Source organism: Pelodiscus sinensis, chromosome 26 (assembly GCF_052426305.1).
Source record: "Pelodiscus sinensis isolate ZL-2025 chromosome 26, ASM5242630v1, whole genome shotgun sequence".
In the NCBI taxonomy this organism is placed as follows: domain Eukaryota; kingdom Metazoa; phylum Chordata; order Testudines; family Trionychidae; genus Pelodiscus; species Pelodiscus sinensis.
The window spans coordinates 15,221,364-15,243,467 of NC_143077.1; the positions used below are offsets into that span (position 1 = coordinate 15,221,364).

Here is a 22,104-nt window from a genome sequence, read left to right on the forward strand (position 1 = left end):
TGGGCTGGGCTGAGACAGCGCCACGGCCGCCCCAGACAGTGACAGAAAGAAGGTAAAGTCCCCCCCCCCCCCCCCGCAAGTTATTCCCCACGCGCGATCCGGCTTTCCCCGCAGAGCGCTTGATAAGGAGAGAGGGGGAACCGCGAGAGCCCTTGTGGACCGAGCGTGGAACGGCTCCTGGCTCGGGCTGTCCCGTTCGGGTGCACCCGGTGTGGGAACAGATCGCAAAACCCAGAGGCAGGGAGCGGGAACGGCCACCCCCGCCGATTCTAACAAGTTCAAGGTGAGTCAAAGGGGGACACAAGGGAACGCGCTTTGCAGTCTTGCCGCGGGGAAGCGGCTGCGATATTTGCTGTGACACCTTTGCCCACTTGGTGACAACGTTTTTGGGGGGAAGGGGAGAGAAATCCACTTGGCAACGGAGGTTCCTTAACTTCTTGTGAGCAAACATGAATTTCAACCCAAAGTCTGTTCCCGAGGGAGTAGCGATCGCTTTGCTGTATATTGATTCTTTTAACTGTACTGTAGAGTTGCACTCCCTTTGGGGGATAGCAATGAGCTGCGGCCACTGTGAGGGTGGCAGGGGTCAATAGAGGCAGCCTGGATGGTCTTGTGGCTAATGCACTGGGCTGGGATTCAGGAGCTGAGACGCCCGTTCCTGGCTCTTACAAACTTTTTGAGTGACCTTGGCCACATCACTTAATCTCCCTGCCCTGTGAGGAGACAAAGTTTGAATCAGCAAAAATGAGCAGCTGCTGCATCCATGGATGAGGCTATCTATGGATTTGCAGAGCTCTAGTTATGATTCTTCTTCCCAGGGCTGGTGTGAGCTCCATAAATTGATGGGCAGACTGGCATGCTAACACGAGAGGCCAATAGAGACAGAGCCTTCTGATTTGAAAGTCCACTTTCCTACCATAGAAGCTAAGGAAGTCTCCCAGAGCTGCCAGCAGTATAGGGCCCATGACACACAATGGAACAGTTCTGATTTATTCCTGGCAGTGGGACACACAGACAGATTTGCCACTTTATTATAATTTGCTTTACCTTCTGCCTCCAAAATGTACCTCTTCTATGTGAATGTATCATTCACCATGAAAGCCTGCTGCACCAAATACATTGCCAGGGTTGAGGACTAAAGTACTTGACAGGGGCCTGGAGGGGATGTTTTAATTAAGGTCTCCAGGCATGTCCTATGATGGGAAAAATGAAAAGGAAAGATTTTAAAACCAGTTTTATATATGCTGGTGTGTCTATATTTTCCTCTCTCTTTGATGACCCTCTTCTCCTGAAATCAGTAGCAGGATTTACTGGCAGAGTGGACCTAAAAATAACAAAAGTGTCTAAATGCACCCGCACCTCCCCAGAAGTGCTCCTGGCACAGTGCGGCGATTGAAATCAACGGCCAGTGTGCTCGGACTTATTCTAGATGAAATGCTAATGCACCTCACCGAGGCTCACAGCCACACCAGCCTGCGCAAGGCGGGAAGGAGCTGTGTCCATCAGCTTCCAGGATCTAAATTCCTTTTGACCTGGAGCAGGCAAGAGCCTATTCATCAGCCCTGTATTTAAAACCCTGGACCTTGCCCTTCCCCCACTCAGTTTAGGGACTAGCCCAATTCCTCCTGCATGCAAACCTCGATGAGTCAGGGCTGCAGGATTCGGTGCCTGTGTAAAGGCAGGTCAGCTCTGGGGGGAGACATGAGGCTCTGTTCACTGACAATTTACAGGGGATGCCATCCTGGTGTGAGCAAGTGCCTCTTTCTTTATGGTGATCAGTGGGTGGAGCCAGGGGGCTAGGAGTCAGGACTCCTGGGTTCTCTTTCCTGCATGTCCACTGACTTGCCAGGTGTCTCTGTTGTGCGGGTTAATTAAAGTGGTGTCAGGAAAGCACTTTGGAGGCCCTTGGACGAGAAGCCCTAGGGCAGGGCGAGGGGTTGTGATGACACATTTCAAATGGCTCTGAAAGCTGCATGGCCCAGCCTTCCGCAAGGAGGAAAATGAGCAGAGCCACCATGGATTCCTGACCTTGCTTTTTGCAACACTTAGCACTGCATTAAAGCTCCCTTCCCCAGCAGCTGAGGCTGGCTCCCGGCACCAGGAAAGCAGAGTTCTTTTAAGGGCATTATTTGATTTCTCTCCAGGGCCTCACACACAGACCAGACCCTCCTTCCCCCATGGCCAGCAATAGAGCTAAGCTGGATTTTTCAGTGGTGCTCAATCTATTTCCTGCTTTGGGAGCTGGGTGGCTCCTGATTCTCCTCCGTGTGAGTGAGCAGGCGCCAGCAGTGTGAATGGTTCAGGACCGTCAGCAGAGGAGATTATGGGTTAAGTCCCCATTTGTGACTAGAGAAAGTTCCTTGCTAGGGTGTTACCCCGGGTTCCTCCTGCTTTACAGTTAAGCATCCCCTTGCCGTTTGCTGTACACAACACCCCGCATGGTCCATATGGAAGGGCAGGGGACAAGAGGCAGAGCTCCACTCCACTTTCAACTCTGCCATTGCCTTGCTCTGTGATCTGCTGCAACGGCTCTGTGCCTCAGTTTCCCATCCACTGAGTAGGCTTTCCTGCACCCCAGGGGCTACAGGCAGGCAAAGCAGTAGCATTATTCTACTCCCTTCTCCCAGGCACCTTGTCCTGGGACTCAGGCATCCAGACTGGCTACAAGGAGGTGCGTGGGGAGAGAACTGCTTGGTGATTTAACACAGCCAGGCCCTGATTTCACAGAGGAGGAATGTTGTTCTGGGGAGGTGGGGATGAGTCACGCCGAGAACACACAGCTGCTGGAGGCTGCTTTGCACAGGCTTTCAGGGGCGGCAAAACCTCCTTAGCAGTGGTGGGAGCACAGTCTGGAAATCGGCCCTGCTTGGGCGCCTGCCTCCGGCCAGACAGAGACCTCTCCTGGGCGCCCCTGCACGCAGGAGCTGGGCCAAGCAGTAGCAAAAAGCTGCAGCAAATGTGCCTCTCGCTTGGCCTGGGCTGTCAGGCCATTCACGGGCATGCTCTGGGCTGGGTGACAAGCCCCTTCCCTGCTCCACAGGGTCCCAGGAATCCCTGCAAAGGGGGCGGGGTCTCAGCCAGAGCCCCAGAGCGGGCTGATGAGTGGGCGGGGAAGAGATGTGGCAGCTGGGGCAGTTAGAGATGCTGGGGGGGGGGGGAGCTGGGGAGAGGGTTGGCCAGAAGGGGTGAAGGAGGTTTGGGTGCAAGGGGGGGCTGGTGGGAGGTGGTGACATGCACATGTAGCCTGATGAGGGCCAGAGCCTAGAGCCAGCTCTGTGCCTGCCCAGCAGCTAGGAGAGGAGCTTACAGGTATGGCTGCGCTGCACCCTGCGCCTGGGCTCTGACGGGGGATTGGGCCCCAGCCGCCCTGCTCATCAAATCCTAGGGCTGGTAGAGACCTCAGGAGTCATCGAGTCCAGCCCCTGCCCAAGGCAGGACCAACCCAACTCAATCATCCCAGCCAGGGCTTTGTCAAGCTGGGACTTAAGATCCCCAGGAATGGAGATTCCACCCCCTCCCTAGGGAACCCATCCCAGCGCTTCCCCACCCTCCAATATCCAATCTAGACCTCCCCCACTGCAACTTGAGACCATTGCTCCTCCTGTCTCCTCACACAGGTCAGGCTGCCTCAGGTCAGGAAGCTCCCAGGGCCTACACGGGGATGGGTCAGAGCTCAAGTCAAGTCCCATCTTGACATGGGTCCAAGTCCTGCCATTTTGCAGTGAAGATGCAGCTCCAGCCGGGGCTGGAAGGGCTGCCGAGGGCAGTGCGGCTGCTAGCACAGCTGGGAGACGTGGGCCAGCAATGGTAAGCCCAGGGTAACACTGCAGCCCAGATGCTCAAGCAGGCACTTGGGAAGACCCCACCAGCCCGGGTCCTAGGTTAATGGGACGTGCTACAGGAGGGAGCAGAGCTGCCTGGGGCTTTCATTCCCTCCGGCCAAGTCACATGCCCCCAGACATTCCTTATTGTCCAACCAGCCCCATGGAGCCTCCTCCCCCCGCTGCAGCTGCCAGCTCCTGCGCCTCAGCTGCCACGTTCAGCCCTCTCTGCCCCACTGCAGTGTCGCATCCCAGCCCTGAGAGCAGGCTGGATGTGGGGCAAGGCCGGGCAGGCCCTTCTGGGTGTCAGGAGCCAGCCCAGGGGAGGCGGAGAGGAAGACCTGCTGCCCTGCGTGTGTGCACTAGTTCTGCCACATGGCCCCTTTATTATGGTGGGGAGCTGGCAGGCCAATCCTGGGGGGCCCACGGGGCAGCCAATGCTGCTGCCCCTCACCCCTGCCGGTGGTGCACATAGTGGCTGTGTGGGCCGCTGTGCTCAGCTGTTGTCCTGCTCTCCTGCCTGGCCTTCTGCAGGCTCTCGGTGCCGTGCTGCAGCCAGCCCCTAGCCCTGTGGCTAGGGAAACTGAGGTGATGCCTCTTGGGCCAAGTCACACTGAGAGTCCATGGCAGAGGGAGAAATGATCTTGAAAGTCATTTGTTAATTACAAAAACAACAAGAAGTCCTGTGGCACCTTATAGACTTAGGGTATGTCTACACTACCCTCCTAGTTCGAACTAGGAGGGTAATGTATGCATACCGCACTTGCAAATGAAGCCCGGGATTTGAATTTCCCGGGCTTCATTAGCATAAGCGGGGAGCCGCCATTTTTAAATCCCCGCTGCTTCGAACCCCGTGCAGCGCGGCTACACGGGGCACGAACTAGGTAGTTCGGACTAGGTTCCTATTCTGAACTACCGTTACTCCTCGTGAAATGAGGTGTACCGGTAGTTCGGAATAGGAACCTAGTCCGAACTGCCTAGTTCGAGCCCCGTGTAGCCGCGCTGCACGGGGTTCGAAGCAGCAGGGATTTAAAAATGGCGGCTCCCCGCTTATGCAAATGAAGCCTGGGAAATTCAAATCCCGGGCTTCATTTGCAAGTGCGGTATGCCTACATTACCCTCCTAGTTCGAACTAGCGGGGTAGTGTAGACATACCCTAACAGATTTATTAGAGTATAAGCTTTCGTGGGCAAAGATGCATCTGACGAAGTGGGTCTTTGCCTACAAAAGCTTATGCTCCAATAAATCTGTTGGTCTGTAAGGCACCATAGGACTTCTTGTTGTTTATGCAGATTCAGACTAACAGGGCTACCTCTCCGATTCTTGTTAATTACAGTTGCCTTGCGTTATCCTGGCCGAAGAGCATGGACTTCCTGGGTTTGGGAGGTGACCCAAACAACTTGTGGCTAAGGGAGGATCAGCCTGGACTTTCACCCTTCAGAGGTGAAAGGACGCAGGTGCACCTGGGTGCACAGCTCTGGCAAGAGCTGGCTGAGCTGTGGCAAAAGCCAGCAGGGAGCTATTGAAAGAGATGGCAGGGACGCGGGTTGCCATAGGACAGTGCACCCGTACAATGCCAGGTATTAACATTTGTACAGCACAAACACTTAGGAAAATCTAGCTTTGTCTAGGTACCTGAATAGGAACTGAGTCCTCAATAGAGAAGCCCCCACATGTCCTGTCCAAATTCCAAGTGTCGTGGTAGTTTTACTTGGAAACAGGACTCAAATTGTCATGTAGGTGGTTGGACAGCTGCCACATTCCACCCAGAGATGGCACCATTTCAGTGGGTAAGAAATGCAACCTCAAGAGAAATGGTTAAGACTTTTGACGAAGCGATTGCACTGAAATCTGTTTGGAAGACAGTGATGAAAATGAACCTTTGCATGTCACTGGAAGAGTGATTACAGCTAGTTTTTCAGTGAGGTCTTGGAAACAGGCCTGAGAATTTGAAGTCCCAAGATATTAACCAGTTTCCATTTACAGGCAAATGTACACAGTTTTGAGAAGTTGGTTAGACTTTTATTCCTTTACAAGGATAATCTCAAATCAGCTGAACTCATTCATTTATAAATGCTGCATTACATGACACTGATCTTTGGGCAGAGAGCACAGCCAGAGAAATAGAGCTCTCTTGTGCCAATCCTCACTTACATTGCGTTTGAGTCTCCACTACCTTATTGCCTGGGGCATAAATTACGCCTCGGAAAGAGGGGGTAAAATGAAACCAATGTGATTTACAAGACAGTGGAAAATCAAACCCGGAAGTGATACTTATTGATTTGAAAACTAATATCCAAGGTAAATAAGGGTTGAAAAATTAAACCCTTATACAATCAGTGGACAGGGACATACGTGAGAGCCAGAACTGAACTCCATAAACCACGTTTTTATACAAGCAAAGGTGAACAGAAATATATCCAGGGAGCTCAATAAAATGCTTAGTAGAAACTATTACCAAAAAGTTGCATTTGCAGCCCAAACACTGCAGCCTGCTGCTATGGTAAGAGAAGAGGAAGGTGAACCTGACTATACAACAAAGTGAATTTGATAAATTAAGCAAAATGCCCATCAGAACCATCCATAGCGTGAAGTGCCTTCAGTATTTACCATTCTCAGGCCTGGGCTACACAACAGAGTTAGGTCAACATAAGAAAGCATCTTACATCAATGTAACTGCGCTAAAATGTCGCTCCCACCAAAGTGACTCACTCTCGACCTGACTTCCCTCCATCTCCGTGCAAGGCATAGTGCTTAGGTTGATGTAGTTAGGTTAATGCACTGTCAGTGGAGACTGCTTTGTTTACATCGACTGTCGCTGGCCTTCAGAAGCCATCCCACACGCCCGGCACTGGCAGTCACATCGGTGCAAGCATTCCTGGTGCGGCCACGTGCGGCTGACACAAGAAACATAGTAGTGGGGACACGTAAAGCCAGTGTAACGTAATTGAGGCTGGGTTAATTCTGTAGTGGACACTTGCCTCAGTTCTGACAGCGAGGGCCTGTTAGAAGCAGGGAAAGGAAGTCTGTTTTCGAGCAGTGTTGAGTTTCACCCAGTGTCTCTTTAAAGCAGGGGACAGACAGTATGTTATCAGCTCAGTGGTGCTCAAACCTTTTGGCCTGTGACCCACCTGGCCCTCCTTTCTGTGGACCACCAGCTGCTAATGGAAACTCGCCGTTCATTGCAGAATTACGCCTGAGCCATTTTGCTAGTACTGCAGCTCGGGAGAAGGGGTTAATTTAACCAGTAGAAATATTTATTTAAATTATGAAACAGATGAAGCGCTTTAACTTTCTCATGTTAGTTTATCAAACTTCATTTTAAATAAAATCAAATATTAATTTATGTCCAACACTAAATGTTTCCATGTTCTCTTTATGGCGGGGTAAGGACCCTTTTTTGGGTTGGGGGCCACTGACCCACAGAAAAATCAGTTGGGGACCACATAAGTGGGAAGCAAACCCTCCCCCACAAATTCCCAACCCTCACTGATGTGGTCCCCAACTGAGACACCTCACTCTGGTGCTCCAGCCCCACCAGGGGAGGAGACGGGACAAGGAGGGATGAAGTTCAGGGCTCCCCAGAGGCCAGATTTATACTTCTGGGGTTCCAGGGTTAGTGGATTTTGTGGACCTCCCTAGGCTCTGGGGTGGGAATAAAAATGAGGAGTTCAGTGTATGAGACAGGGCTGCCAGCAAGTGGGATAGGGATGAGGATGCAGGATCTGGGTGAGATGGGGTGCAAGAGGGGATGATGCTGCGAGGTCTAGCTGGGAGGTAGGGTGCAGAAGCAGGCTGGGAGTAGGGTGTCTGGCCAAGGGAGGGGCAGGAGTAACGGACAGTGCAAGAGCAGGCTGGAGATACGGGGTCTGGGCACAAGTGGAAGGGGGGCACTTACTTGCCTTCATGCCCCACAGGGCCGGCTTTAGGCCGATTCATCCGATTCCCCTGAATCGGGCCCCATACCCTAAAGCCAGAAGTTTGCTGGTGCCAGTGCGGGAGTGGGGGTCGGCCCCGGAGGAGGAGCGCAGCGGCTTCCCTGCATCACAGGAGGGGTGAGTCGGCCCTGGGGTGTGGCGGGAAGGCGGGACTCTGCCCTGTAGCTGGGGATTTAAAGGGGCTGTGACTCTTTTTTTGTGTGCTGGGTTTTTGTTTTTTTGTTTTTTGCTTAACAAAAAAATCCTGGCTGCCGGGGCCCCGTCAAAACTGTTCGAAGTGGGACCCGCACTTCCTAACGCCAGCCCTGGTGCCCCACATCACTCCCAGGCATCAGGCTCCCAGGCACAGCCTCCTGCTGCTCCCATTGGCCAGATTCCAGCCAATGGGAGCAATGGGGCAAGCCACCAGGCAGCACGTCTGCTGGGGGAGGGGGAGCGGGAGTAGCCGTGCAGCTCTGCTTCTTCCCTATGAGCAGGATCGTGCAGTTAGGCTGGGGGCTTTCTCCCTTCCCTTCCCCTGTGAGAAGCCAGTGGGGGGGCACAAGGCTGGAGCGCCAGCAGGGGCTCCCCGCTGCAGAGGGATGGAGGGGGCTGAGCTCAAACCACATGGAATGCAGCCATGGACCACAGTTTGAGAACTGCTGTATTAGCTGAATATACAGCTGGGAGGGGGGGGGGATAGGGAAGCCAAACTTCAATCTCTCTGAGCTCTTCCACCCTGCACAACCTGAGAAGGGAGTAAGAGGCCACCTGCAAGCAACTGGAAATGCCAGAGGAGAGACAGCCACGCCGGGGCCATGGGCTAGGTGAGGGGGCCACGGGCAGCCGGCCCTCAGTGGCACCTGGACTGCGGCACCTCACCCAGCACTGCCTGGAGCCGCCTGGTGCTCTGGTGGCGATTTAAAGGGATCGGGGCTCTGAGTCCCTTTGAATCACTGGGCCGTGGGCAACTGACTCCTTTGCCCCTCTCCCCGCCCCGCCCGCAGGCCTGGAAATGTCAAGGGGCATGTGGCCACAATTCATCACTGCATTTGGGCTGCTGGCTGGATCATTAGCTTTCCTGGCCAGGCTGGGTACTGACTGGGAGACGTGATCCATGCTCCATGGGGGATGCGCTGGATGGACATAGCTGGCTTGTTGGCTTTGTCTCGCAGGGGCATCGCTGCCTGAGAGCTCCCTTGACTTGGCCATGCAAGGGGATGGCATTTTTCAGGCCAGAGACAGCGTCCTCCTCCCATCACGCCAGCCCATTAAACCTCCCCGCTTTCTGCCAGCCGGCAGGGGAGGGGGCGGGACACATTGCTGGGTTCCAGGACCAGCTGTATCTGTCTTCCCATGGTAGAATTTGGGACTGGCCTGCTGTGGTGTCTGTGGGTAGATCCGCACTGCAATAAAACACCCCTGCCTGGCCCAGGACAGCGGATGGGGGTCCCTGGGGCTCTACAATCGCAGTGCCGACATTCATGCGCTCCACAGCAACGTTACAGCACTGAAGCCCAAACCTGACTCAGCAGACATGGGCCAGCTGCTGGAGCATTTTTTGCAGTGCAGACATACCCGCTGAGAATTTAAAAGGGGGCAAATGTGAGGGAAATGACAGAAAATTAGGAAATGCCAAAGTAGCTGCCCTAAAAACTCCCAAACAAAAAAGCTGGCTAATTAGGGTCCTGGTGGATCTTTTTATACTAAACCAGTGCCTACTCACACCCTATTATACTGGGTTCTCCGTGCAGAGAGCAAGAGCCAGGCTCTGCCCTGGAGCGGGTCTGAAGTTTCCAAGAAAACAGTTTTATGGACTCAGCAATTTCCAGAGAAAAACATCTTGTGGGAAGGAATCGATGTAGCGGAAATTTGATGAGAAATGAAGACAATGTTTTGCTTTGACTTTGAATCAGAAGGCCTGCAGAAGTTGATTTCTAGCTTATCTCATAAATTCTGAACCACTCCATCCGAAACGCAGAATTCCATTCTGGGAAGTGTCTCCAGCTTGACTTTCCTTTCTGATTCTGAACAAAACCAAATGTTGAAATCTTGGAATCTCTGATGGGAGACAAATGTCCTGTGGCGACCAGCTCCAGCCTTCCCTAAACTGCTAAGAAGCCAAAGCAGAGAAAGAGGGAAAACAAAAGCTCAGATTGGGCAAAACCACATGCTCAGGGTCATACACCAGGTTAGCAGCTGCTCTAAGAACAGAGCCAGCCCAGAGCCTTCACCCCTCGGCCACACTCCCTGCTGTTCACCCACAGCGGATGTGGTGTTTGGGGCTTTTTTTCAAACACTTTTCCCAAAACAATCGCTTCATATTCGACCTGTTGGCCCTCGGCCTCGCAGGATCCCTGCCCTGTACTTCCAGAAGCCTCGTCTGGGAGTTTAAATTCATAACTTTGCTAGATACTAAAAGTCCCGGGCTGAACAGAGACCCCGGCTTTATGGCTTATTACAATGATCCGTGACACACTAACTACCCCCCGGCCCAGCTGCACTCCCCAGGCTGTTCCTCCCATGTCTGCAGGTGTGTTATGGGCCACTTCACCTTGAATGGTCCCCGACGTGTTAACTGCTCAGAGCAGACTGGGTAGCCGATCTGCGCTGACACGCGAAGTACGTTTCCCAGCCCCGAAGGAGAGTTCTGTGCAGCAACTCTCGCACCACCAGAAGTTGGTCCAAGACAGGATATTCCCTCACCTACCTTGACCCTCATTAGCATCAGCTGATGGGAGTCCTAACCTTTTCAGCTCAGGCCGGGGGCTTAGGCTGCTTATATAACCATCGCTTTATTAGCGACTGGCTGCGCTAGTCACATACCCATTAAGGCAAGGAGGTTTCCTGGGGTTGTGTAACAGAAATTAGAAATTCCCACCAGCAGTGAGCAGGGGGTAGCAATTGTGGGGATCCTTGATGGACAGCTGCCGGGCTGATGGCAGATGGCTGCGTAATCACTGCTGCAGAGGCAGGGAAGGGAGAAGAGGGAGTATAAAGGGGGGGAAGGGACAGTATCGAGTCAGTCGGAGCTTTCAGCAATGAAACATGTTCCCATGGCGCTGTGGCCAGCTGAGTCAGAGGGCCCCATCCTGAGAGGTGCCGGCACCCACAGGCAGGTAATAGGAAGCCCAGCTCTGACAAATCCGTCCAAGGCCGCTCCAGCTTTAGAAAAGTTCCGGGTCCCCGAGCAGACGGAGAGCTTCACTTGTATTAAGTCAGCCATCTTCAGAGCAGCCTGCCGCCTCTCATCTGCAAAGCCCCAGCCCCTTCCAGTAACACGCGCTCTGAGTTTCCACTGCTGCGCGAGGACCTTGCCGGATGGGACCCATCCGTTGGCTGATGAGTTTGCATGATGAGTTTTGGGGAGGGGGTGGGCTGTGGGGTTTGCAGGGAGCCCGTTGAGTCACTTTCACTGTTGTTTAATGAACATTTAATGTCTGATTAGTTCATTTTATAAGCCTAGAATAAAAGCGTAAAATACATTTCGGAATTTTTGTGCCTGGGTTTTTTCAATGTAAGTCTTGAAAAGCAACTGAAAGTTCCCCATGAGCTGGAGACAGGAACATCACAAGCAGCAGCAGCTTTGCTAGATTCACGGGGCTGTAGAACAGCTCAGTGCACCTCAAACGTTCATCTCTCTCACCCACAGAAGTTTGTCCAATAAAAGACAAGACTTCACCCACCTTGTGTGTCTAATATCCCGGGACCAAGGACAGGCAGGTGTGGTGCAAACACATTCTGCAAGCTCCCCCTTCAGCATGCCTGCCAGCCAGGGAACTACACCACATCTGTCAAGGAGCGGGGCTAAGAAAAGTCAGGGCCAGAGGCCAGACTGTCCAGCAGGCTTATGAAAAAAGGGACCAGAATTCTGTGATCTGCACTCATGCTGAATGAAGTGACCAATAAAGCACGGCAGGAAAATGCTGATGACATTAAACTAGGGCCGGTCGAAAAAGGAAATAGAAACAGACGGGGATTTGCTACACAAACATTTGTTGAACAAAATGAACATTTTTTTGCTTGCTGAAAATGTTGGAGGCCACAGCTCTTGGTCCCTAAGGGTTAAATGAGAAACATCACCTGCTGGGATGCTTATTGGTATACAAGCAAGGGGAGGGGGATAGGCGGTAGCAGTCTGAGCACAGACTGTAGTGGGCCTGAGTTTGCACAAAAGCACATCTCTTGCGCAAAGGCACATGCCAGTGTAGACGCTCTCTTGCACAAATACTTTAATGCAAGAACTCTTGCGTTAAAAGTATTTGTGCAAGTCCATGCCAATGTAGACGTAGCCTCAGAGTTTACCAGCCCAGCAAACTCCTCCCAGAGAATAACTGTAAACCACTTAACTCCACAGCCTCAGAGCACCTCCCTCCTCCCCCGGAGTGACTGCAGGCTACCTTCTTCTGCTGCCAACTTCCTGGCTCTAGCCTCACCTGTTCCTTCACAGCTGGGCTCCAGTGCCCGTCAGTCTTGCCACCCCTGGCTCTCCCCCAGGTGCAGCCTGTCAGGTTAATGGACCTCACTGACTCTGCTCAGCCTCGTGTGGGGCAAACAGCTCCCCAGGGACCTGCATCCAGCCATGCTGAGTGCCAGTGGGCGGGGCCTGGCTGCTTTTCCTAGCTCCTTGGTGAGGAGGATGCAGCGTTCTCAGGCCTCTCTCCAGCAGGGGCGGGACATGCAAAGGGCGGCGAGCCCAACAGAGAGCTCAAGGGGTCCCGCGAGGCAGCAGAGTCCAGTGCGTCGAGTTCAGAGCCACAAGTCTGGAGAACTGGGTTTGATGCACTTCCTGGGCGAGCTGAGGCAAGTCTGTGTCCTGAGCTGTCCTGTCCTTACTAAAGTCTAGGTATCCCACGTCCACCACTTCCCCCTTATCCACAAGACTTGTCCTGTCAAAGAAAACTATCCGATTGGTTTGACATAATTTGTTCTTTACAAATCGCTTCTGGCTGTTACCTATCACCTTATTATCCTCCAGATATTTGGGTTCCTTAATTATTTGTGCCATTATCTTTCCTGGCACCAAAGTTAAGCTGACTGGTCTGAAATTCCCTGGGTTGATCTTATTTCCCTTTTTATAGATGGACACTAGATTTGCCCTTTTCATCTTCTGGAAACTCTTCTCTCTTCCATGACTGTTCAAAGATAATAGCTAAAGGCTGGGATATCTTCTCAGTCAGCTCCTTGAGAATGCTAGTGTGTATTTCATTAGGCCCTGGTAACTTGAAGACACCTAACTTTTCTAAGTCCCCTCTATGGAACTGAGAAGTTCCCCTGCCTTGGAAGTGAAGTGCTTTGAGAGTCACAGCTTAACAAGAGTTAGTAAGAGCTAAGTATTGTTGGTTACGTCTTTTATAGATTCTTTGTCACATCTACAGTGTGCAAGATTCTGCACCAGACATAATAATAGTGTTACTCAGCAATGGGCCATCTGTTAAAAATCCATCCAACACAATTGGACTCCAAACCATGCCAACTGGCTGTATTAGCTAAGATTCTAGCTATTGACCTTGTAACGGTATGGGTTAGTGGGTCCCACCTGTCCCATGTATGGGATGTTAAATTAAAGGTAACAAAGGAAAGGGCTTGTGCCCGTTGGCTGATGGGATGCTTCCTTAGGGTTGCCGGGGTCCAGTTTTTGACCAGATGGCTCTGGCTAGCACCACCTACCGGTCAGTTAAAGTCTGGTTGGTGGTGCAAAGGCAGGCTAGGCTGCTCCCTACCTGTTCTTGCTCCATGCTATGCCCTAGAAGTGACTAGCAGGTCTGGCTCCTACTGTGGGGGGGAGAGAGCTTCACACACTGCCCCCACCCCAAGCACTGGCTCTGCACTCCCATTATCCGGGAACTATAGCCAATGGGAGATGCAGGGGTGATGCCTGCAGGCAAGAGTGAGAGCTGCATAGGGAGCCTTTTGCCCTGCCCCCTACCTAGAATCTGTACCAGCTGACTGCTTCCAGGGTACAGCGAGGAGCCAGGATAGGAAAGGAGCCTGCTTTAGCCCCCCTGTGCTGCTGACACGGCACCGCCTGAGGTAAACTCACACCCCAAGCCCCAACCTCTACCCCAACCCTGAGACCCCCCCCCAACCTAGATCCCCTCCTGCACCACAAACCCCTCCTCCCTGGCCCCACCCCAGAACCTGCACCCCCAGCTAGAGCCCTCACTGCCCTGTACCCCAACCTCTTCCCCAGCCCTGAGACCCCCCAAACCTAGAGCCCCCTCCTGCACCACAAACCCCTCCTCCCTGGCCCCACCCCAGAACCTGCACCCCCAGCTAGAGCCCTCACTGCCCTGTACCCCAACCTCTTCCCCAGCCCTGAGACCCCCCAAACCTAGAGCCCCCTCCTGCACCACAAACCCCTCCTCCCTGGCCCCACCCCAGAACCTGCACCCCCAGCTAGAGCCCTCACTGCCCTGTACCCCAACCTCTTCCCCAGCCCTGAGACCCCCCAAACCTAGAGCCCCCTCCTGCACCACAAACCCCTCCTCCCTGGCCCCACCCCAGAACCTGCACCCCCAGCCAGAGCCCTCACTGTCCTGTACCCCAACTTCTTCCCCAGCCCTGAGACCCCCCCAAACCTAGAGCCCCCTCCTGCACCACAAACCCCTCCTCCCTGGCCCCACCCCAGAACCTGCACCCCCAGCCAGAGCCCTCACCACCCTGCACCCCAACCCTCTGCCCCAGCCCAGTAAAGTGAGGGAGGGTGGAGGGAAAGCGAGTCACCAAGGGAGGGGAGTGCAGTGAGCAGGGGAAGAGGCAGGGTTAGGAAGTAGGAGTAGAAAGATGGCAACCCGGCCCTATGCGTCCCCATCTGCCCGGGGGTGACCAGCCAGACCATGCAGATAATCAGGCTGGGGGCTGGGAGTAAGAAGGCATCTGGGCACCCGACTCCCCTCCCAAAGTTCCCCCTTGTATGTTTCTTTTAGGGCTACAACCGCGCCACGTGACGCGCCCCCCAGGTTTGCTGGCGATCTCCCCGGAGTCCCCCCGCCTCCGCCGATAGGACCGGTGGCTCGACCCCAAGAACCGCCCCGAGTAAAACGTGGCCTGGAAAGCAGCTTCCCCGCGCCCTGGCCCCAGACCGGGCAGGGCAGGGCAGGCAAGACGCGACTGGGCACGAAAACAAAACCCTGGTGGGGGCCGGGGGGGGGGGGGCTGGCTGGGGGGGGGGGCTGGCCAGGGTTTGCCTGTCGCGCAGCAGGCGGGGGAGCAGGCGGCCGGTTCCCCCCCCAGGCTGTGATGCTGCAGCGCGGGGGGCTCCAATCCCAGCGCCCCGCCGCACGAGGAGTTTCCTTCGCACCTAGCGCGCACGGAGCCTTGCGGGGCGCGTGCCGAGGTCCCAGGCGGCCCCGTGCGCCTTTTGCGCCGGAGCGTTCGGGGGGAGCATCTGCCCGAGGAGGGGGCAGGCTGGGGGCATGCGCAGAAGGGATCGGCCGAGCCGGGGGGGGGGGGGGGAGGCGGCAGGCAGGGAACGGCCTGTTCATTTCTCAGCCTGCCCCTGGCACGCGCAATGGTGGAGCCCTGCCAGGGGCGCTGCGGGAGCCCTGCTGCCTTTTTCCATGATGCAGGCGGGGGGGGGGGAGGGGGCGCTCCGGTCCCAAGCGGAGTCCAAAGTTGCTTTTTGGCGTCCCAGCCCCGCGAGCGGTGCCCACGCGGCAGGCAGGCGGGGAAGCGGAGACGGGCCCTGCCCATCCTCCAGGCTCACCCCGCGCTCTCGTAGGCAGGCGGGAGCAGGAGACAGGAGCTGCTCACCGGCTCGCCTGGACTCTGGTCCCCAGTCTGCCGTGGGCCCCAAGAGCCCAGGGGCCCTCAGGTCAGCGATGGAAGCCCAAAGCCGGGGCCTGGGAAGGGGGAAGAGAAGTGCGGGGAGCCCCCAGCGCTCCGCCCCGGACAGCCGGGCCCAGGGAGCCTTGCAGAGGGCACCGGGGCAGCAGCCGGAGCTGAGCCCCTGGTGCTCCAGCTGTTTGGTCCGTGGCCCTCCTGGCTCACTGCAAACCTTCCCGGGGCCCACCCACTGGGAAGGGAAACTCGATGGTCGCTACGGATTATGCCCCAGCCGTTTGGCTAGTGCTGCAGCCGGGGAGAAGGGTTAAGTTAACCAGTGGAAATACTGATTTAAATTGTTAAAGAGACAAAACGCTTCAACTAACACGAGAAAGTTAATCAAAGGTCATTTTAAATGGTCAGATATTAATTTAAGTCCAACACAAAAGGTTTCCATGTTTTCTTTATGGCGGGAGTGGGGCCCTTTTTGGGGTGGGGGCCACAGACCCACAGAAAAATCAGTTGGGGACCACACAAGTGAGAAGCAAATCTCCCCCCCCCCCAAAAAAAAATTTCCAGCCCTCACTGATGTGGCCTCCAACTGAGACATCTCACCCCAGGTGGGGCTGGAGCACCAGAGCAGGGGCAAGGACAGGGGAGACTGAGGTTTGGGGCTTTCCATCGGCCAGATTTACTTTTCTGGGATTCCAGGGTTAGTGGATTTTATGGACCTCCCTAGGCTCTGGGATGAGGACAAAAATGAGGGGTTCAGTGTATAGGACAGGGCTGCCAGTGAGTGGGATAGGGATGAGGGTGCAGGATTTGGATGAGAGATGGGATGCAGGAGGGGGTGATGGTGCAGGATCTGGGCGGGAGGTGGGGTACAGGAGCAGGCTGGGAGTAGGGTGTGTGGCCGGGGGAGGGGGCAAGAGCAAGGGAAGGTGCAGTGTGTGGGCACAACCCACTTCTTCAGATGATGAAGTGTCTGTGCTAAATGAAGCTAATGGAGTGGGCTGTACTTTGACAGGTTCTTTTCTCTTCCCCCTCTCCCCTCTTTTTCTGCTTTGTATTTGACCTGCTGAGCCTCTTGCTCCATATTTGTCATCTGACTAAGCGGGTTGTGCCCACCAAAGCTCGTGATACTGCTCTGTTTTTTGTTAGTCTCCCAGCTGCTGCAGGACTGTTCGATATTTCCTACAGATCTCTCCAGACACTCTGATCGTGGGGAGTTTTAAAGGTGGGAGAAGGGGAGAGGAGGGTTGGGGTCCCGAGAACGTACCATCCACATGGGAACTAACCCTACCCCCACCCCGCTGCAATAGAGCAACTCCCCCTGCGTCTCTTCCCTTGCTTTGTGCTCCAGTTGCTGAGACCCCCCATGAGCCTCAGGGCTTGAGAACCGTTCCATGCTGCCTGGCGCCCAGGCTGACCACACATTGAGCCCCCCCCGTGACGTAGTGGGGGTACTTGCTGGGCTGTGGTGACCCCTGCTGTCTGGAGCAAGACCCAGCAGGGAAAACCTCGCTAGGCAGAGGTAATGCCAAACTTGTTGAACCAGCCACCCCCCATGGAGAGGAACAAAGGAAGGTGGAATGCTGCCCTGGCTGGGGGGCAGGGCTGGAAGAGGGTTAGTTAGTTGCGGTCTGAGAGCATGGAGGAGAGCCTAGGGAAAGGGGCTGGAGTTTAGGGGCCCAGTCTCCCCCATCTCAAGGGGGCCTGAGGCATCCTAGCCCAGCTCTGTGACCAGATTACATCTGTGCTGTGCTGTATCCTGGAGAGGCAATAAACTTCCTCTACTCCACCGGCTGGTGCATTCTGTTTGTGCCATTTCGGGGTGCAGGAGACGGGGGACCCCAACGCGCCGTCACACCCCTCTCCCCCGTGTCTGCATCCTCCTCCACGCCAAGTCCTGTTTCTGCTGACTCCGTGCTCTGGGACACGGCCACAAGGGCCTGGCATGTGGACCCCCACCCAGGATCGGGTCCAGTTCTTTATAAAAGCAGCACGTTGCGGGTGCAGCACCAGACCGGAGGTTTGCCCCATCTCCTGGTGGGCTGCCGGAGTCCCTTTCTCTTGGCTCTGCCCTGCTGGGTGCCTCGTTCCTACCCCTTTGCACCAAGGGCTCCAGAAATGTGACCGTCCGTGTCCCACTTCCTACAGGTCACTCACAGCTGTGATTGTACTGAGTCTTCACCCCCCCCCCCCCCCCACTGATAAGATCCCAAAGCTCTGGGGTGCTCCCTGCAGGAGAGCGCCTGGAGTGACACCCACCCTGGGCCCCGGGAAAGTGCCATGAGGAGTGCTCCACAATGAGCCAGCCAGCAGGAAATGGATTCTAAAGTCCCGGGGCCTGCAGGGGGAAGGGCCTGTCTCTGGTTACCTGTGTACGTGGCCGCAGCACAGCAGAGTTCAAAGCGCTGGCCAGAGCGGCTCTTCGGGCATCGTGGGAAACATGCTGGAGTTCAATGAACTGTAAAAAACCCTCCTGTAGCTCACCCGGCCTGACTGGTCGCTCCCTTCCCTTTGCTGTGGACAGAGTCCCTCTCGGAGGCCGAACTTTTTGTTGCCGACACTGGGCATTTTTCACGACTTCTAGCGCGTTGCAGTGCCAAGGCTCCACCAAAACTCCCCTCGATAGACAAGCCCTAAGGGGCTAAAGCCTCGAGCTTCTGCCGCATGAGGAAGAAGCTGCTGGCTCAGCCACTGGGGTACAGATCTACTCAAAGTATCTTTCAGGATGGACCCAAGGAGGCTGCCCCTGGGGAATCTCTGGCTTGAGTTACAGTCTCTGGCTCTTCAGAGTTTTAGGCAAAAAGAAGCCATTTTTTCTTGCCCAGGGTTTGTATTCCCTCCCCCAGAGCTCACAGATGCTGGGAAGTCTCCACTTCATGAGGGAGGCGAGGAGGGGTTAGTAAGCAACACAGTCTTCCGTCTTCTGAGGTTCCACGATGATTTGTCGGGGGCTCTGGGCCCTCTTTTGCCAGGCAGCAGAGAACAGCGCCTGTGGCCAGCTGATATTTCTCACCTGAGAATGCGTTTCCCCCCAACTGGGGGGTTTTCCCATTCCAGAGCAAACCCTTCAGTTGCATGGCCCATGGGACGTGGAGATGACCAGTGAGATAAACAAGCTGGAACAGAAGCATTTCATAGAAGGGGGACAGGCAAAATATGGCCCCTGGGCTGTACCCAGCCCACCAAGCTGCCAGATCTGGCCCACTGGAGCTCAGTCCAGTCCCCTGCCTGCCTCGTCCCTGCATGCTGCTCAGAGCAGCTTGCTGAACACTGAGAGTTGAGGCAGGGGAGGGGAGAACCTTCACACACTGCCCCCACCCCCAGCAAAATCTTGCAGTTCTGGCCAATGGGAGCTGCCTATTTATGGGACAGGCAGCGTGTGAAATACTCCTCCCCCATCCCCTGGCTCACAGCGTTCAAAGCAGCACACATGGCCCCGACCTGGCTGAGGAACCTGCTGGGCAGGGTTGCTGGCTGGGAGCTGCCCAGGTAAGTGCTTCCCGCCCAGAGCCTGCCTCTGACACTCCAGCCCCTCTTTCCCCCAGCCCTCTGCCCCTTTCCTGCATTCTTGGGAAGAATCCCAAGGATGGGGACAGAATGGCTAAGTAGCAGTTCTGCAGAAAAGGACCTGGGGGATGAGAAGCTGGAGATGAGTTAACAGTGCGCCCTTGTAACCAAGAAGGCTAATGCATATTAGGCTACATTAAGAGGAGCATTGCCAGTAGATCCAGAGATTGATTATTCCTCTTTATTTGGCTCTGGTGAGGCCACATCCGGGCTGTGTCTAGACTGGCAAGTTTTTCCGCAAAAGCAGGTGCTTTTGCAGAAAAACTTGCCAGCTGTTTACACTGGCCGCTTGAATTTCCGCAAGAACACTGACGATCTCATGTAAGAAATCAGTGCTTCTTGCGGAAATACTATGCTGCTCCCGTTCGGGCAAAAGTCCTTTTGTGCAAAGCTTTTGCGCAAAAGGGTCAGTGTAGACAGCTCAGATTTGTTTTGTGAAAAAAAGCCCCGATTGCAAAAATGGCCATCGGGGCTTTTTTGCGGAAAAGTGCGTCTAGATTGGCACGGACGCTTTTCCGCAAAAAGTGCTTTTGCGGAAAAGCGTCTGTGCCAATCTAGACGCTCTTTTCCACAAATGCTTTTAACGGAAAACTTTTCCGTTAAAAGCATTTGCGGAAAATCATGCCAGTCTAGATGTAGCCCTGGAGTATTGTGTCCAGTTCTGGGCCCCCAATTACAGGAAGGATGTGGATGCATTGGACAGGGTCCAGCGGAGGGAGACCAAAATGATTAGGGGGCTGGAGCATATGACCTATGAGGAGACGCTGAGGGAGTTGGGTCTATTTAGTCTTCAGAAGAGAAGAGTGAGGGGGGAATTTGACAGCAGCCTTCAACTTCCTTAAGGGAGGTTCCAAACAGGCTGGAGAGAGGCTGTTCACAGCAGTGACGGATGGCAGAACAAGCAGCAATGGTCTCAAGTTGCGGTGGGAGAGGTCCAGGTTGGATATTAGAAAAACTATTTCCCTAGGAGGGTGATGAAGCACTGGGCTGGGTTCCCTAGGGAAGTAGTGGAGTCTCCATCCCTAGAGGTGTTTAAATCTTGGTTTGACAAAGCCCTAGCTGGGTTGATTTAGTTGGGATTGGTCCTGCCTAGAGCAGGGGGCTGGACTTGCTGACCTCCTGAGGTCTCTTCCAGCTCTATGGTTCTATGATTCTATGATCCTTACCCCATGTAACCCAAATCCGTGCACTCCTGCTCCTGCTCCCTTCTTGAACCCTGCACCCTCTCCTGTTCCAGTCTCCTACCACAGTCTCCTTCATCCCCTCCTCCAGGCCAAACCTCTTTCCAGACCTTGCACCCCAATCCCTTTCCTATGGTCACAGCCCAGATCCCTGCACCCCTCCCTCTCCTCCTCCAGGACACAACCCCCTCCCAGACTCTTCACCCCCTCTTACATCCTTCCTGCACATCAGAATCCTCTTCTGCACCCATACCTCCTTCTAGACCCTGCACCCCAGTCTCCTGCCCCAGGCCACGCCCCCTTCTTCACCCAAACTCCCTCCCAGACCCCACACCCTCTCCTTCGGCCCACAGTCCCGTCCTCCAAGCTCCCTGCTGCACCCAACCTCCATCCCAGACTCTGTTCTTCCTCCTCATGGAAGAGTCTGGCAAATTCTTGGTGTGGCCCCCATCAGAAATTATTGCCCATCCTTGTCATGGAGGCTAACCACTAAATACTTTCCCATAAGATTAGGTTGAGCAAAACTGATGTACTGGTGACCTGGTTGGTCTCCAGCTAGGAGACTGCCAGTCCTCAGATAATGCCTGCAGCCAGGCAGGGCCTGGCATCTGGCCTGCCAGCCTCACGCACCTGGTGCTCAACAAGGAAGCCCAGCAAATACGCTCACAGGAGCTTGGGGAAGCCCTGGCCAGCTGGAGTTGTGGATGCAAAGAGAAAAAATCAGATGCATTTGTCTGCTGAGCAGGAGGCGGGAGGGGTTCTGGTGTATCTACAAGCCCTGGCGTGGGTGAACTCCGAGGAGGGAAAGGAAAGGAATTGCTTGGAGTGGCACAGAGAGGAATGGAAGAAATGGGGCCAAGGCCAGCTTAGCTTCAGGAAAAGCCAGGGAGATCTGTGAAAACTGGAAACCTCAGCCCCGAGGGCATTACCACCAGCCAGACAAAGCACAGCCATGCACGCCTCTTTCCCTCCCAGCCGCTTGGATGCAGGGCACAGGGAGAGGGGAGGCGAAATAAGAGAACCTTCCCTCAAAGGCACTTAGACCCACAAGGAACTATCCATCCCTCTTCCACACCCGGTACCATCCCGCCTCCCTTCCTCAGCAAGATCATGTTCCGAGGCAGCTCCCACCCAGCCGCAGATGCCCCCAGCAAAGATGAGGAGGCTGGGCTTGATTATGCAGAGATTATTTTCCCTACAGCCTGACTTGATTATTAGAGCTCCCTTACCACACTCTAAAGGAACTGTTGCTCTCCAAGGCCGCCTTATCTGTTACTTTGCTGCTCTCCTGCTCGGCTTTTTGGGCCAAGCAAGACACTGCGGGCTCACTCCATTACGTCTCAGGAAAAAGATCATTGAACCATACAGCTAGAAGAGACCTCAGAAGGTCATCAAGTCCAGCCCCCTGCCCAAGGCAGAACCAATCCTAATTAAAACAACCCAGCCAGGGCTTTGTCAAGCCGAGACTTAAACACCTCTAGGGATGGAGACTCCACCCCCTCCCTAGGGAACCCATCCCAGTGCTTCCCCACCCTCCTAGGGAAATAGTTTTTCCTAATATCCAACCTGGACCTCTCCCACCACAACTTGAAAGATGGGAGTTTTGAATAAGCCCCTGCAAACGCAATCCTCTCCCTGCCTCGCTACGGCCAGATAAGGAAACGGATGGGCTGGAGCCTGCCCAGGTAAAACTTCCAGTGTGATGGGACTCCTGGTACGGGAGATCAGCCTGTGGTAGGGCCGGAGCTTCTGCCAGCCTTTCGCAAATAGGCTGGACTCAGCCTCTCCCATACGCCTGAGATTTGTGGGGCCAGGCCTTCGATTTCATCTTCGTGAGCT

The 22,104-nt window shown here is 54.6% G+C and overlaps 1 long non-coding RNA gene across 4 annotated transcripts; it reads left to right on the forward strand.

Annotated features, from left to right (window-relative positions):
• The first annotated feature begins 63 nt into the window (after nucleotides 1-63).
• Nucleotides 64-12,315, forward strand: LOC142819962 (uncharacterized). Of its 4 annotated transcripts, XR_016347914.1 has the most exons (4): nucleotides 64-283; nucleotides 3,618-3,807; nucleotides 5,158-7,876; nucleotides 9,493-12,314. It is a non-coding gene; the product is annotated as an uncharacterized LOC142819962 (long non-coding RNA). The 4 variants fall into 4 exon arrangements; XR_012897659.2 differs by lacking the exon at nucleotides 3,618-3,807 and having other exon boundaries at nucleotides 7,739-7,876; nucleotides 9,493-12,315; XR_012897658.2 differs by lacking the exon at nucleotides 3,618-3,807.
• Nucleotides 12,316-22,104: the final 9,789 nt, after the last annotated feature.